Source organism: Camelus bactrianus, chromosome 14 (assembly GCF_048773025.1).
Source record: "Camelus bactrianus isolate YW-2024 breed Bactrian camel chromosome 14, ASM4877302v1, whole genome shotgun sequence".
NCBI classification, from domain to species: domain Eukaryota; kingdom Metazoa; phylum Chordata; class Mammalia; order Artiodactyla; family Camelidae; genus Camelus; species Camelus bactrianus.
This window is the reverse complement of record NC_133552.1, coordinates 13752592-13768563: the sequence shown is the minus strand read 5'-3', so window position 1 is coordinate 13768563 and position 15972 is coordinate 13752592. Positions and strand designations below refer to the sequence as shown.

The window sequence follows — 15972 nt, the reverse complement described above, 5'->3', positions numbered from 1 at the left end:
TTCCACACACTATTTCTTCCAAAAGGCCCACATTAATGTTAATTAATTACACTCATGTTAAAACTACATCATGACTCATTGAGTCTCCTATTACTCAAAAAACAAGCTCAAAAACAAAAGTATACATATATATATATAAAAAAATAGCATGTAAGATATTGTTACTTCAGTTTTCTTAAGCTTTACTCTGAAGATCTCAATTAAAAAAATCTATCCCTGTAATGCTTTTCAGATTTCAATATAACTCACCACCAGGTACTGGACTGCTTCCGAATAAATCATTTCATTTAATCATTAAACAACCCTATGATTTATCTTGGGGTTCCTATTTTCTAGACTTGAAAAAAAGTGGTCTCAGACAAAGTAACAATTTGACCTCCTGGGTCCAAGTCAGTGTTTTTTTCTATTACACCACAGTAGCCTCAAACATCTCCACAGTTAATCACTTTAAATATGTTTCATTTTATACAAAACACACAGTCCCAAAGCATTTGCTTAAAAGTAAATTTTGTTACTCTAATTACATAGTAAAGGTATTAAAGATACTGATTCTTACTACATCTGAGTAAAGGTAGAAAGGTTTTAGAGTTTCCTGCATGTGTTTTTTAATACATGCATCTACCATCCCTCTCAAACCTGAACCTAAGATTCTTGAGGATTTTAGAAAGCTTTAAAGTGATTCTAATGGGCACCTCTGTACCAACAGATCCACACATCAGTCTTAGTATAAGAAAATGGGGACAACCAGACAGTATGTGTCTCATGATGTGATACAACACTAAGTACATAACATCGGAAGGGAGGAAAAAGGGAAAGGGGAGGAAAGGTTGAACCTGAATCTAACCAAGCCCTCAGTTCTAACCACCAGTTTACAGGGACTACTGAGGATACAGGATCAAGTGCACAGGGAGCAATCAGTCAAATACAGAATGTGGGACACTCTACAAGACAGATGACCTGGTTTCTGCAATAAATCAATGGCATGAGAAAGCAAAGAGTGGGAGTGGGGAGGGTTGGTGGAACTACTAGAGTAACAGATAAAACAATCAAAAACAAAGATTTTTGAAACAATCAGGAAAATTTGAAATATATGTTACTGGAATTATTAATACTATTTTAACTGTGACACAGTGCTTAGGAAAACAAAAATCCTTATCATTTATAAAATTTTAAAAAATAAAAATTAAACCTGGGATCAGCATATTCAGGGACTTATACAAATATTGGAGTTTTCTTTAAAATATAGAACACATTTTAAAATTATCACTTCCAAATTAATCACCAGAGTTTATACTACCTTCTTCATAAAGCAAGACATAACTGTATTGCTTATACCCTTCCCTTTCTATTTCTCACCTCAAAGATTTCTGAACCTGACAAACTAGAGACTGAAGTCATGCTATACTGACTTAAGAACTTAAGTTTCTTCATTGACTTATATCAAACCATTGAAAAAATAAAATCAGATTCAGTTCTAAGAAGAGAGTTCCTAGTAAAGCTCAGCTAAACTGGCACCTCTCTCCAAAAGACTCATGCCAAGAGAGTCTGCTGCAAGATTCCAGGATCAAGATCAGCCAAAATGTTGTGTCCGTGGCCAAGAGTCATGAGCTTTTCCTTTGGCATCGATCCTACTTAAGGCAGAGCTCAGAGGCAATAAGGAAGGTCTTTTGAAGAAAGCTGGGCCAGGATATTCTCTGAGAAAGATTCTGTAACCTCAAAGGTTCTGTAACACTTGCAAAACAGCTCAGGAACTGCAAGCCCTGGCTACTATCACCACACCCTGCCAGATGATAAACACCAAAGCCCCAGTGGCACTGCAGGAAGAGGGTCTCAACTGTTAATGCAGTTGCTCTGAAAAGTAATGGATGTGCAGAACTGTCTCAAGAATCCAGTAGGTAAGAGCACTGCAGGGACCACATATATAAATGGTGGATAGGACAACAATAGACCCCAAACTATTATACACACAACTAATCAGATAATGATCATACACACACACACACACACACATACACACACACACACACACACTCCTAATCAGGTAATGATGAGCATTATCTGATTATCAACTGTACAACGCTAGATTTAGAATGTACTTCAAGTAAAAGACAAAAAGCCAAGAAGGGTCATGAGAATATTTTACACATAGCTGTATCAATTTTATAAACCTGTCAAATTTGTATTCATTTTTCTATTTCTCACTATTTCCCCTTCCCCACATCACTACCACCCTCCCTCATCACCAAGGAAGGGGGAGAATATGCCCTACAGCTGAAACACACTAGTGAAATATGAAGCAGTGGCAGGCAACCAGGAACAGGAAAAAAATAAAAAGCCTGAATGAGAAACATTCTCAGGAGGGTTGAATTACCCCAAATCTAAAGTCTACAAATGAAATTCTAGCAATGACTTAAAATCACAAAGGGAGGCCTTTCTGAACATATGGACTTTGAGAATCAAGGCAAATTACACATAAGTTGAGAAGAAAAATATAAAACTAATTATTAGAAAAATGTGCAATAAATACAAATAGATAATTTTACCCATTTTAAAAATGGGTAAAAAAAATACTCTAGGAAATCCATGTGGCCTATAAATATGTCAAAAGATCCTCAAATATACTAATCATCATATAGTGCAAATTAAAATACAAATGAGATACCACTTCACATCCATAAAAAAATCAAATTCAAGCCTGACAGTATCAACTGATGACAAGTATAAATAGCAAAGAGAACTCTCCATCACTCCTACATACAACCATTTTGGAGAACAGCTGAAAATGGGCATACCTTAGGATACAGCAGTGCCACCTCTAGACGTCTTAGAGAAACCCTCATATATTTTCACAAGAAGCCATGTTAAAATGCTATCTACAGCATTATTTGAAACAGAGCAAAACTGGAAACAATGTAGAAGTTCAATGAGGGAATCAATAAGTCAACTATGGTCTGTTCATAAACCAGAGTTGAAATGAAATAAGCGAGATGCACAGACCTCGAAACAATACTTTTGGATAGTATCACATACATATGTATTCATGTATGCATACATAAAAGAACAAAAATCATGAACGTACAGCTTGATGAATTTTCACAAACTGAATGCCCATGGGTAACTAGCACTTATATCAAAAAACATAACCTTAGTAATTTATGCCCCCTCCAGTCACTACCCATCTCCAATTGATTAGTTTTGCCTGATTTGGAATTTTATATAAATGGAATTATAAAGTATGATCTCTCTAGTTTATGGCTTCTTTCATTCAGTAATATGAGGGTGAGATTCATCCATACTATTGCATATAGATGTAGATCATTCATTCCCACTGCTACATAGTATGTGACACGTACATGAATATACTATAATTTATTTATCCATTTTTCACTGATAGGCATTTGGATTGCTTCTAGTTTGGGTATATTCTGAACAGAGTATGAAATCATAGTACATGCCTTTATGGAAAACATATGCATGTATTTGTTAGGTATACCCAGGAGCAAAACTGCTAGGTCATAGAACATGGATATATTTACTTTCATCAGATACTGACAGTTTTCCAAAGTGGTTGTGCCAGTTTATACTCCAACCAGCAGTGTACAAGAATATCAGTTGCTCCGTATCTCCTTCACCTTAGTGTTAGCTGTCTTTTCTCATTTTAGCCATTTGGTGTGTATACAGTGATACCTCAGTGGGGTTTTCATTTCCCTGATGTCTAAGGAAGTTGAACACCCTTCATACATTTCTTGACCATTTCACTGTGCTCTTTTGTGGAGTGTCTGCTAAAGACTTCCGCCTACTTTTAAAAAAACTGAATTACTTGTCTTTTTCTTAATGAGTTGAAGGATTATTAATATATTCCAGATGAGTCCTCTGTTGGATATGGTTATTATAAATACCTCCTTCTACTTTTTGACTTCTTTCATCTTATTGGTGTGTTTTGATAAATAGATTTATTATCTTAATATATTTTTCTTTTCATGATTAGTACTTTTTGTGTCCTCAAAGATCATTAAAATGTTCTCCTATGTTTTCTAGTTCTAAAAGCTTTATTATTTTACCACTTACATTTAAACCTGAAATACATGGGGAATTGAATTTGTTACATGATATGAGGTAGGGGTGAAAGTAGATTTTTTTCTCGAAGGATATACAATTGACACAGCACCATTTATTGAAAAGACCATCCTTTCTCTGCTGTCCTGGAATGTCATCTTTTTCTTATACTGGGTGACTGTACAAGTGTGAGTCTATTTCTGAATCAAAAACAATATTAGATGAAAAAGAAGCAAAGATGCAAAATGATACACAGAGAATAGCATCTATATCACTATTAAACAATTATTTAGTGTAGTTTTATATTTGTATAACATATACATACAGTAAAAGTAAAAAAGCATGAACTGGAAGGCTACACAACAAACTCATGCTAATTGTTCCTTCTGGGACAGGGAAGAGGGAAGGAAGTAACACTGAGTAGGGGAACAAAAGAAACTGTACCTTAACTATCTATAATGTTCTGTTTCATTCACTAAATTTTTAAAAATCCACAACAAAAAAGATCAAAACTAGGCAAATATGGCAGAAATTTTTATATCATTTATTCTCACCAAGAATATTAGAATATATTAATATGGAGGTAATCGTCAAATACAAATATATTATTCATCTAAGTAGTTATTTATACCTCCTTTATAAGTGTCTTTATTTTATACAAAATCTAAGACAAAAAAACTTTATACACACCTCAACTCGATAAAAGGTATATCAGATATAATCACTCACCTCAAAGTTCAGACATTAATAAGGACTCTAATACATGGTTCTACTTAATGGGTGATTAAAACGCACTGCAAGAGAGTAGAATATTTCTTGAAATTTATAGATGCTTTCTCTCATCATTTTTTATGCTCCAACCAAATAGGAGGCATGTTTAGGTTCTGGGAACTTAAAGATGCATAATAAAATATGGTCCCGCAACTCCAAGAGTTCTGAGGACCAGCATCATGTTCCTAAAGGAATCTTTTTTAGAGATGTTGAAAAACAGGAAGAAATTGAAAAACAGGAAGAAGGAAATGGAAAACCACAGTACTGGCTATCAAGATATTACTAGGATTTTTATTTCTGAACACTTGACAGAAAAATAGTTTTATAAAAACTGTTTCCTGAGACTTAATCATAGGAAACTAGTAAAAGAGTACTCAAACTTAAATACCTAATGATGCTTAAAAAATTAGTCATTAACAATAACAATTCTATAGTAGCTACTATTGTATGGCAGACATTGTTCTAAGCTATATATATATTATATATATAAATAAATAAATTCATTTAATCTACAAGACAAACAAATGAGGCAGGCACTACTGTAATTCCTATGTACAAAAATGATAAAAACTGAGGCACAGAGAGATTTAGTACCTTGCCAGAAGGTACACAATAAATGGTGAGGAGACAGAATTCACACCCAGGTAGTCTGGTCCCTGATGCTGTGCTCTTAAACACTGCTTTATATTGCCTATCACTGAAACCAAAACCTGTAGTTTTTAAAAATCAAGTGTTGATATTAATATAAAAATAAACTACTTCCATTAAATGGAAAAAGAACATTTTAATTATAAAAATAACTATTTAAAAAAAAGTTTTATATCATCCATGTCTGAATCTAGTGATTTTAAGCCACTAATTAGTATAACTTATAAACATTTTACTGTTTGTTTTTATAAAGCACAGACCTATGCTTTCCCCCCAGTTACTCTCTGATCCAATGGAAAGAGGCAACAATGCACTTTCCTCTCTCTTGCTGTTCTCTTCCAGTTCTCAAGTACATAGGTAATAACAAAATAAAAATAAACAATAATAATAGCTAGCATAATGAGCACTTACTATGTATATGCCAAGCACCATTCTAGGAGCTTTTCATGTTTATAACAAACCAATGGCAAAGATACTATTATTATCCTCATTTTAGAGACAAGTTGCAATAGAAGATTTTGTGTCAGGAGACATCTGTTTGGAGAACACATAGTCAAATAACCTCTACTCTATAATCAAGTTTAGAGCGTCTAAGGAGGACTACAAATTTTAAGAATTGGATAAATCACGTGTAATTCAATTATACAATTATTTTCCCATAACCATGACATTTTTGGTCTTTGTTAGGGTTTTCATAAGATTATACTCAGCAAAGCGTTAGTCTAACAGACTAATAAGCAAAGAAGATTATTTATGCTAACCAAGTTTTATTTTTACTTGAATATAACTGATGTTTTCTATGGTACTATTTTAAATGATTAATTTTATTGATATCACCATTCCAGATTTCTTATATAATCATCTTGGTAGCTGACAGAAAAGGAAATGTAACCTGAACTTAAATTGAGAAAGCTCAGACTTCTCCTTCTTATCTATGGAGAACTATCTTACTCCCTTGCCTTTCTACCTTTTGAGTCTTTCCTGAACTTCGTATTTAAAAAAAAAAAGAATTCAATTAATTTCTCTATAGGTATAAAAAACAAAGGACACATGGGTAGACCTGGAGATTGTCATTATAAGTGAACTAAAGCAGAAATAGAAAGAAAAATACCATACGATATCACTCATATGTGGAACCTAAAAAAGAAAAGAAAAAAAAAAGGATACTAATGAACTCATCTATAAAACAGAAACAGGTTCACAGACATAGTAAACAATCTTATGGTTACCAGGGGAAAAGGGGTGGGAAGGGAAAAATTTGGGAGTTTGAGATTTGCAAATGTTAACCACCATATACAAAAATAGATTAAAAAAACAAATTTCTTCTGTATAGCACAGGGAACTACATGCAATGTCTTGTAATAATCTTAAATGAAAAAGAATATGAGGACAAATATACGTATACATATGCATGACTGGAACATTAGGCTATACCAGAAATTGACATATTGTAACTGACTATATACTTCAATTTAAAAAAGTGAAGACAGACATAAAAGCAAATAATTTATAAATAACAAAACAAAACCAATGGACAGCTTAGGAAGGTGGTAGTCTATTACTAGGCATGCTCAAACTTCAATACTTGTGTAAGTGCAATTTCTCTTTTATCTGTTTTGTTTATGATTCAGATCCCCTAACTATTTGTGACTCTGTTAAGATTGGACTAAGGATCAACCTAAATTTTAATTATTCAGTTATTCACTGAGTACCTACAATAAGCATAGCATTATTTCAGGATTTAATAAGGACTATACCAAGCAAAATAAGTAAGATTTGAGATAACATTTCAGGTAACTTACTTTAAGATAAACAATTATAAAACATCAGATAACCAAGATTCTCATGTTACTATTTTTTAAACTTGCAAAATGTAAAAATAAATAAAAGTCAGCAAACAATGAAAGAAGATAAAATAAATTTCTTTTTAAAACATGTTTAATTCCCCAGAGTTCTCCTGGCACACAGTGTAACTGACTCTTGGATGATGATCACACCAGAGTCCATCATGAGAGTCAGATGACTGATCTATACCAACTGAAGTTTCCCCTTGCACCTGGATGTTCTGCCAACTGGTTCTATTACTGAAGTAATTCAAATTATAAGTCCTTTAATAATCATACTTCCCACTTTAAGTTTTAATGACCTATTTACCTAGCTGTCTATCCTACCGGTTTGAGAGAAGGCAGGGAGAGGGATCTGATTCATTTCTGTGTCCCTCTGTATTTGTCAAATGAAAGAATAAATGAGCTTAAGGAAAGCACAAGAGTTAAGAGGAGCAGAGTGAGGGCTGCAGAGCACAAGCACCAGTGAGTGTCCTGCCAAGAATTGTGCCCCCCAACCCCAACACACACACAGATATGGATGCAAACACGCAAACAGGGATTCGATTGTAACGTCTGTGGTGGATCACAGAACCAGGTAGTCCCGTCTCCAAGAGCTGAAGTGTTTTCTGCCCCCGTATGTGAAACTAGCCAATCTCTAAGTCACTTGTATGTACCCATACATAGAGAATGCGAAGACATGAGCTGCAAAATCTGCCTGACACCTAGAGAAACAACCATTCCATATGGTGAAGTCATTAACAACTCCATCGAGCTCAGTGAACAATACTCATAATGAGAATTTATATATGGACATACTTCCACTGAGTCCCACACAGAATATAACCTCGTAAATATAACCTTATTCAGAGATACAAAGAGTGTGGCCATATATTATTTCTTGCAAAAACTTTCCATTTCACATACCAAACCATAACTTTTCTTTACAGTTTAATGCACTGGCCTAGTACCAATGAACTTGGGACAGTATCAAAGAAGTAATTAGGTCATTACTAATACAAAAACTTAAACTCTTATCCTGTAAGGCCTATTCTTGAAAGGTAAAAATGGGGATCACAAGTCAAGCTATAACTCAGGAGTTATTTAAAAGAAAGGCAGCACAGCAGACACTGTAAGTTCCCACCTTCAAGAACATGTAAATAAATAATTGTAGTATGTTACGATATGTACAACAGTAAAAGTGTGCATGAGGTACAAAGGATTAAGTGATTGGGAGATGAACCAGGGAAGGTTCTCAGAGGAAGTAGCATCTGAGTAAGTTTGAAGAATGAAGTTTACTGAGAATCTAAAACCTTTTGCAGACTACGGAGCATATGCAGAGTGAAGATCATGATCAAAAACGTAAGAGGCAAGAAATAACAAACACTGGGATAAAAAATTAAATTAAAATTCAAAATTGTTAGAGAGCAAAGAACAAAAAAGGAAAAAAACTGACGATTTTAAGAAAGCCTTTAAGAATGTGTAAGATTTTAACATGGGGGAGATAGAGGAACAACATTCAGGGAAAAGGAACACATGAGGAAAGAAACAGGAAGCATTCAGGAAATTAGTAGCCTATTTTAGGTCAAGTTTAGAGAAATTGTAAGGGAGTGATAAGGAATTTTTATGCATCTTCTAGTCATTTCCTCGTCTTTCCACTTTACTAAAACAACTCCTACACGAAGTCATCAACGCTCCTTTTTTGGCTATGGTGGTAGATGACAGTGTGGTCAAAGTGCTCCAAGCCCAAGCCTTAACAGGCCTCCCAGCTTCACTATCACCCTGTTGGGAGCCAGCTGCCCTGTAAAGAAGCTTGAACTAGACGACTGCCTGTTGAGAGACCATATGCAGAGACAGAAGTCACAGGGACAAGAAGCAAAGTGCCCAGGTAACAGTGAGCACCAAAGCCCCAGCTAAGCCGCCAGCTGAATGAAGCCAACTCACAGAATCTTGAGAAATAACAGACCGTTGTTGTATTAAGCCACTAAGATTTAGGATGATTTGTTACATAGCAATAGATAACTGAAAGAGTCATTAAATCTAGTGAAGATTTTTCAGATTTGGCTTCGCTGCAGCATTCAAAACTATTTATCACTCTTTAGAAAGACTTTGGCTTTCACACTGAAATATTCTCATGGTTTTCCTCTGCTTCTCTGGCTGCTTCTCTGTCTTCCAGCCCTGCGCTCAACCTCTAACACCTAGCACCGTTACGTGCTGCAGACCCTCAAGGCTCAGTCTAAGTCTTGGCCAGTTTATACTCTAAACCCTCAACCCACCTACCCACAGCCTCAATTACTATCTATACTTAGATAATATCTTAAAATTCTTTATGTCCAGCTTAGATTATCTTTCTAACAGCAAATACTCTTCTGCCTACTTGCCATTCCCTCTTGAATGGATCAAAGGTACTTCAAACTAAGTATGCGCAAAACTGAACTTAAGATTTTCCTCCATCCAAAATAGTATTCTTTCAATATTCTCTAGGCATCACAAAATATCCAGTTTTGCAAGAAGCCATCTCCCTCTTCCTTATACCCCTAAATGCAATATATGTCAGCAAATTTGGTTCCTTTAACCTTCCAAATATCTTTTGAAACTGTTGCTCTGTCTCTTCTACTATCACCAACCTTCATGACCAAGCTATTGTCAAGACTAATGCGACAAAGTCTAAATGGTCTTCCAAAACCCACTTGTCTTTTACTACTCCATCCACAACCTGTAAATAAAACCCTTGGATGGCTTCTACTAAATTTGTATTAGTAACACTACCTAGCATGGCCTCAAAACCCCTTGTGTGGTCAAGCCCAACCTTCCTTCCCATATTGTACAATCATTCCTCTTCTTTTACACACCAAGTCACATTAGCCTTCTTCTAGTCCCTGGGTTTCAAAACATACTCCCTTTGGGAAAAGATCATCCTATCCTTCCCACTTTTTGTGTAGTAAATCCTATTCACCTCTTCAAGTCTTAGCTTTCTGTGATCTTCTTGACTAGATCTAACGCCCTATTACTGTAAGCTGTCATAGCACATATTCCTCCCTTTTGTAGGATATATGATCACTGCAGTTTTATTTTTATCACATGATATTTTAATTAATGTTTTTCTTTCACAACTAGACCTCCTGCTTGTTTTACCATTTGATCATCAGAGCCTAGCAGAGTGTCTAGTTCACAGAAGAAACTCAATAAATATGGCTGAAAGAATAGAGGGGTGGATTGATTTAAAAAAAGGTGACTGGCTAAATTGTGGAGGGTACTGAGGAATCTAGTAGAAAATGAAAAGCAATGAAACACTGTGAACAGTGGAATAACACACTCAAGTGATGTGCTTTAGAATAATGCAATGGAATGACCGATTGAAGGAAACCAAGACAAGTTAAGCAGCTAATGTAATAGTTTAAGAAAAGCACCAGGGTGATTGATGGCAAATAGGAATGAAAGGAAGAAACAGATTAGTGAAAGCAAAAAGCAAGGAACTGAATAATACCAAAGACAATTACAGAGGAAAAAATATACAATATGATATGTCCCCTAAGACCCTGATGTTTTCTCTACCTCTACTATCATAGTGCTGATTTAACATGTTCAAATGGTAACAAATTACTATAATATATGAAGCATGACTTTTAAAAAATGCAAACTAAGTTCCAAATGCACACACACACACAAACTGAAGAACACTTTTCTCAAAAGATGTACAGTGTTACTAACTCTAACGTAAATACATATAATTGTTTAAAAAGAACCCCAAATTATTCAGAATCTAACATAAAACATTTAAACTAGAACAAATTATACAGTATTAGATCAGAAGCTTAACTTAAAGCACATTGGTAAAGAAACTTAAAAACCAAAAATACAGTAAAAGCTTTATGAATCATTTTGAGAGCCATTATTTCCTAGGTAACTGAGCACACTTAATGCTTCAAGCATAAAAATTTACCAATAAACTTTCTTCAGTAGATTATATATATTTATCCCTATCATCTGGAAATAGACTGTAACCCCTAAAAATGACAATAACATTTTCTTGATAATTCAAAGAAGTAGGAACAGAAAAAGCCTAAAGTCCTCTTGTTCACACCAAATACCACCCCAAATTACACAATAAGTTAACAGGGTGACAATTCATCATTTACTGAACTTTGTGTCAGGGTTTCAATTAAATATTCTGCTTGAATCACTGCGTTTAATCCTCTAACACACCCGTTAACCTGTAACTTAGATTCTAAGGTTTATCATCTATTTAATGTATTTCCTGGCTTCCCCCAAATTTAACATTAAAGGTACATAAAAGTTTTCCCAACAGTAATGCCTAATTATCCATACAGCTGCATATCTCCTTCTTTTTCCGTATCATAGAGTTTCTTAGCATTTGAGTCTCACAGAGCTTGAGTCTTAAGTCTTCTCCACACTGGGTCTAGAAGTTCTGAATCCCTTTGGACATCAAAGTCAAACAGAACGTCATAGTCATATTTTTTTTATAGCCTGTGCTTATGACCTCAACCTCTTCACAGCACCTTTAGTTTGAATGGTGTCATTTCAAGGTATATCACAGACTGTGAGAACTTCATTTGTATTTCCTATTTGGTTAACTTTAGAATATTTTTGTAGTCTCTTTATTTCAGTATAAACTACTAAATGATACAATGCTTCTCCTTAAAAGGCTGACTTTTGGACAGAAGTTGGATTCCTAGTAATACCTCTTCATAATTGGTAAAAGCCGTAATACCATCCCACAGCTTTGAAAGTTTTTCTCTTCTCAGAAATTTGGTAATTTCAACTGCCTTTATTTGCTCTGCCTGTGTACCTTAGGTGATCTATTGTATGTATCATATTTTTTGTTCATTTCAATGCTAATTCACTGTAAAGTAATAATTTCCTTAAAAATTTTATTATAATAATAATAATAAACAATTAGGGATCCAAATTTAGGTAAACTTCTTTGAGACTTGTAGATAAAAATACATTAACAATCAAATGTAATGTGTGAACCATGTTTGGATTCTGATTCAAACAAAACTATTGTCAACAGTTGTGAGACAAGTAGGGAAACTGGGATATAAATTGGGTATATTATTTATTAAACACCTTAAAATTTTTGCTAAGCTATAAATTAAATTAAATATGAAACTATAAATCAAGCTATAATTAACCTATAAATTCAATTTAAATTAAGATTAATTCTATTTAAAATTTAAATTTAATAAAATTTATTAAAATAAAATTTTGTTAGGCTATAGAACATTGCAGACGTGTGTGTCCTAGTATGTTAAAGACGCATACAGAAGTATTTATGAGTAAAATTCTACAATGTCTGGAATTTGCTTTAAAATATTCTCCGCAAAATGTTTACTGTATATGTAAATGTATAACTGTGTGAAGGCGTAGGGGCAGAACATATGAAACAAGACCAGCAAAATGGAGATAATTATTGAAGCTAGATAAGAGTTTCTGAGGTGTATTACTTTATCTCCCTACTCTAGTGTATGGTTAAAAGTTCCAAAATTTAAAAATTTTTAAAAGTTTGGCATATGTAAATAACCAAGACAACAAAATGCAAGCAATTAAAAGCTTCTGTGAAAGGGAAATGAGAATGGAAAGGGAAGTCTTGTCTTTATTAATAGCCCTTGTGTAAACATAATTATTCCCTCGTGTTAAGGTAATTATTAGCCAAATGTTCACGTTATTTAAATTGAAATATTTTAACTCTTTTATATAGAATATAAAATTTTCCCCTGACATGAGGTGCTAATAAAGCAAACAGTTCAGCTCTAGTGAAAACAAAATGACTGACACCCATGTGTCAATATCAACAGACACAAGTAGGACCCACTACCAGTCCATACCGTCCAGCTTTAACAAAGTTCTCCTGATTTCAGAAACGCTGAAGAGGGTAGGGACAGGAGAGACAGTATTTCCTAGAACCAAAGAAATATAGAATTATCCTTCGGGGGTGGCAGGAGGGTAAGGAAACCCTGACACAAAGAGATTGATAAATTTGTCTAAGTAACCGCAGGTTCTAGAAAAAGATTTAAACCCACATTCTCCCACTTTGCTACATCCTTGTTACGTATCTGATTCTCATCTAATGTTTACACTGTGCCATACACTGCCACACTACTAAAATAGATTTTCTCAACTTAAGAGTAATTGATTTCAGATTGCTGCTTTCTGAGTTCCTATTTCTGCTTACTTACATCACCACTTTTTGTACATTAGTTTCCTCATATATAAAATATATAACAAGGGTAGGTATGTATATAAACAAGGCAGGTCTAACATTAAAAATTAATCAATGTAATTCACTATATTAACAAAATCAAAAGAGAAAAATCATGATAATCTCCACATATGCATACAAAATTGACAAAATCCCATATTCTTTCATGATTTAAAACAAACAAAAAAAACCCCCAGCAAACTGGTAACAAAGGAGAACTTCCACAACCCGATAAAAGAAATATACAAAAACCTACAGTTAACATCACACTTACATACTGAAAGGTTTCACTCCCACTTCAACCCCCACGATCAGGAACAAGGAAGGCAACGATGTCTATTCTCACCACTTCTACCAGTACATTAAGCAAAAAAAGGAACAAAAAGACAGATACTGAAAAGAAGAAGTAAAACTGTCTATATTCATACACAATATGATTTTGTATGCAAAAAATTCCAAGAATTGTGGAAAAAACTACTAGTGATTTTAGGAAGGTCACAGAATTCAAGGTCAAAATATAAAAATCAAATATATTTCTATGTACCAGCAACAATCAGAAATTAAAAGTAAAGAAATAAAAACTCAGAAAGTAAAAAACAAAAACAAAACCACTAGAAAATTTAAAAAAAATACCAATTTACAAAAGCACCAAAATATATGTGCAAAACTTATACAAGGAAACTACAAACAGTGCTGAGAAAAATTAGACTTAAAATCTGAGCGATATACCATGCTCATACATCAGAATAACCAATAATGTAAAAATGTGGATTTTCCCCAAATTAACTTAGAGATTCAATGTAATTACAATCAAAATTTCAGTAGGCTTTCTTGTAAAACAAGCTGATTCTAAATTTATATGGAAACTCAAAAGGCCTAGAATATACAAAACAAGTTTGAAAAAAAAAAGTTGGAGACAACTTCAAGACTTAACAAAAAAAAAAAAAAAACTTACAAAGCTATAGTAGTAGACACAGTGTTGGCAGACATAGGCAGACATAGAGATCAACAAAACAGAATAGAAAGTCCAGAAATAGACACTCAACTATGCGGCCAACCGACTTTTATGTCTCAGCAATTCAATGGGGAAAGAATTATCTTTTCAACAAATGGTACTGATTCAATTAGTTAACAGTATGTCAAAAAAACCAAAAACAAAAAACAAAAAAAAAAACCTCAACACTTTTCTCCCATCATACATAAAAATCCTAATGGAATCACGACCCCAAAAGTCAAAGTGCACATTATAAAACTCCTTAAAGAAAATACAGGAGAAAAATCTTAGTGACATTAGGTTAGGCAAAAGATTTCTCAAATAGGACACAAAAAGCACAAATCATAAAAAGAAAAAAATAAAAACATTTACTCTTTAAAAGACTGTAAAAAATGAAAAGGTAAGCCATAGACTGGGAGAAAATATTTGAAAAACATGTATCCAATAAAGAACTTACATCCAGGATATGTGAAAGATTCTTGTAACTCAATGATAACAGGACAAACCACCCAATACAAAATAGGCAAAACAACCAGAATACTTACTTCACCAAAGAAGATATACAGGTGGCATATAAGCACATGTAAAGATGTTCAACATCATTAGTCATTAGGGAATGCAAACTAAAACCAAAATGAGACACCACTGCACAGCTACTAAACTGTCTAAAATTTAAGACCGAAAAAAACTCAAGTGTTAGAAGGATGGAGAGCAACTAGGACTCTCATACATTTTCTGGTAAGAATGCAAAATAGTACCGCCACTTTAATAAACAGTTTGGCAGTTTCTTATGAGTTAGATATAGACTTACCACATGATCCACCAATTACACCCCTAGGTATATACTCAAGAGAAATGAAAACATATGCCCACAAAAGTACTTGCATGCCAATGTACATAATTTTACTCACAATGGTCCAAAAAAAAAAAAAAAGGAAAAAACCCAATTGCTGTACTCAGTGAATGGATAAGCAAACTGTAATATAGATATATAACGGAATACTACTCAACAATAAAAAGGAGCAAACTACCGATAGACACAATAACACAGATGAGCCTCAAAAGCATTATGCTAAGTGACAGAGTCACACACAGACTATACACTAAATGATTCCATTTATATGACATTCTTGAAAAGGCAAAACTACACACGCACGCACATGCACGCACACACACAGAGTGACAAAAAGCATTATCAATGGTTTCCAGAGGACGTGAAAGAAATTAACTGCAAAGGGCATAAGAAGAGAACTTTTCTGGCGTGATGGGTATATTTTATTTTACATCATTTATCGTGCTGTTAATAACACAATGTTTGCATTTGTTGAAACTCATCCAGTTTTATACTTGAAATTGTGATGTTTTATAACATATAGATTACAGCTAAACAAGGGAGACAATAACAAAAGAAATATAAGCAAATTCAAATTCTGAGTATCATATATTTAATGGCAAAA

General features: G+C 33.9%; 1 protein-coding gene across 5 annotated transcripts in view; it reads right to left on the bottom strand.

Moving 5' to 3' along the window:
• INTS6 (integrator complex subunit 6) overlaps window positions 1–15972 on the bottom strand; it is an 82338-nt gene that overhangs the window by 27643 nt on the left and 38723 nt on the right. The window lies entirely within an intron of this gene.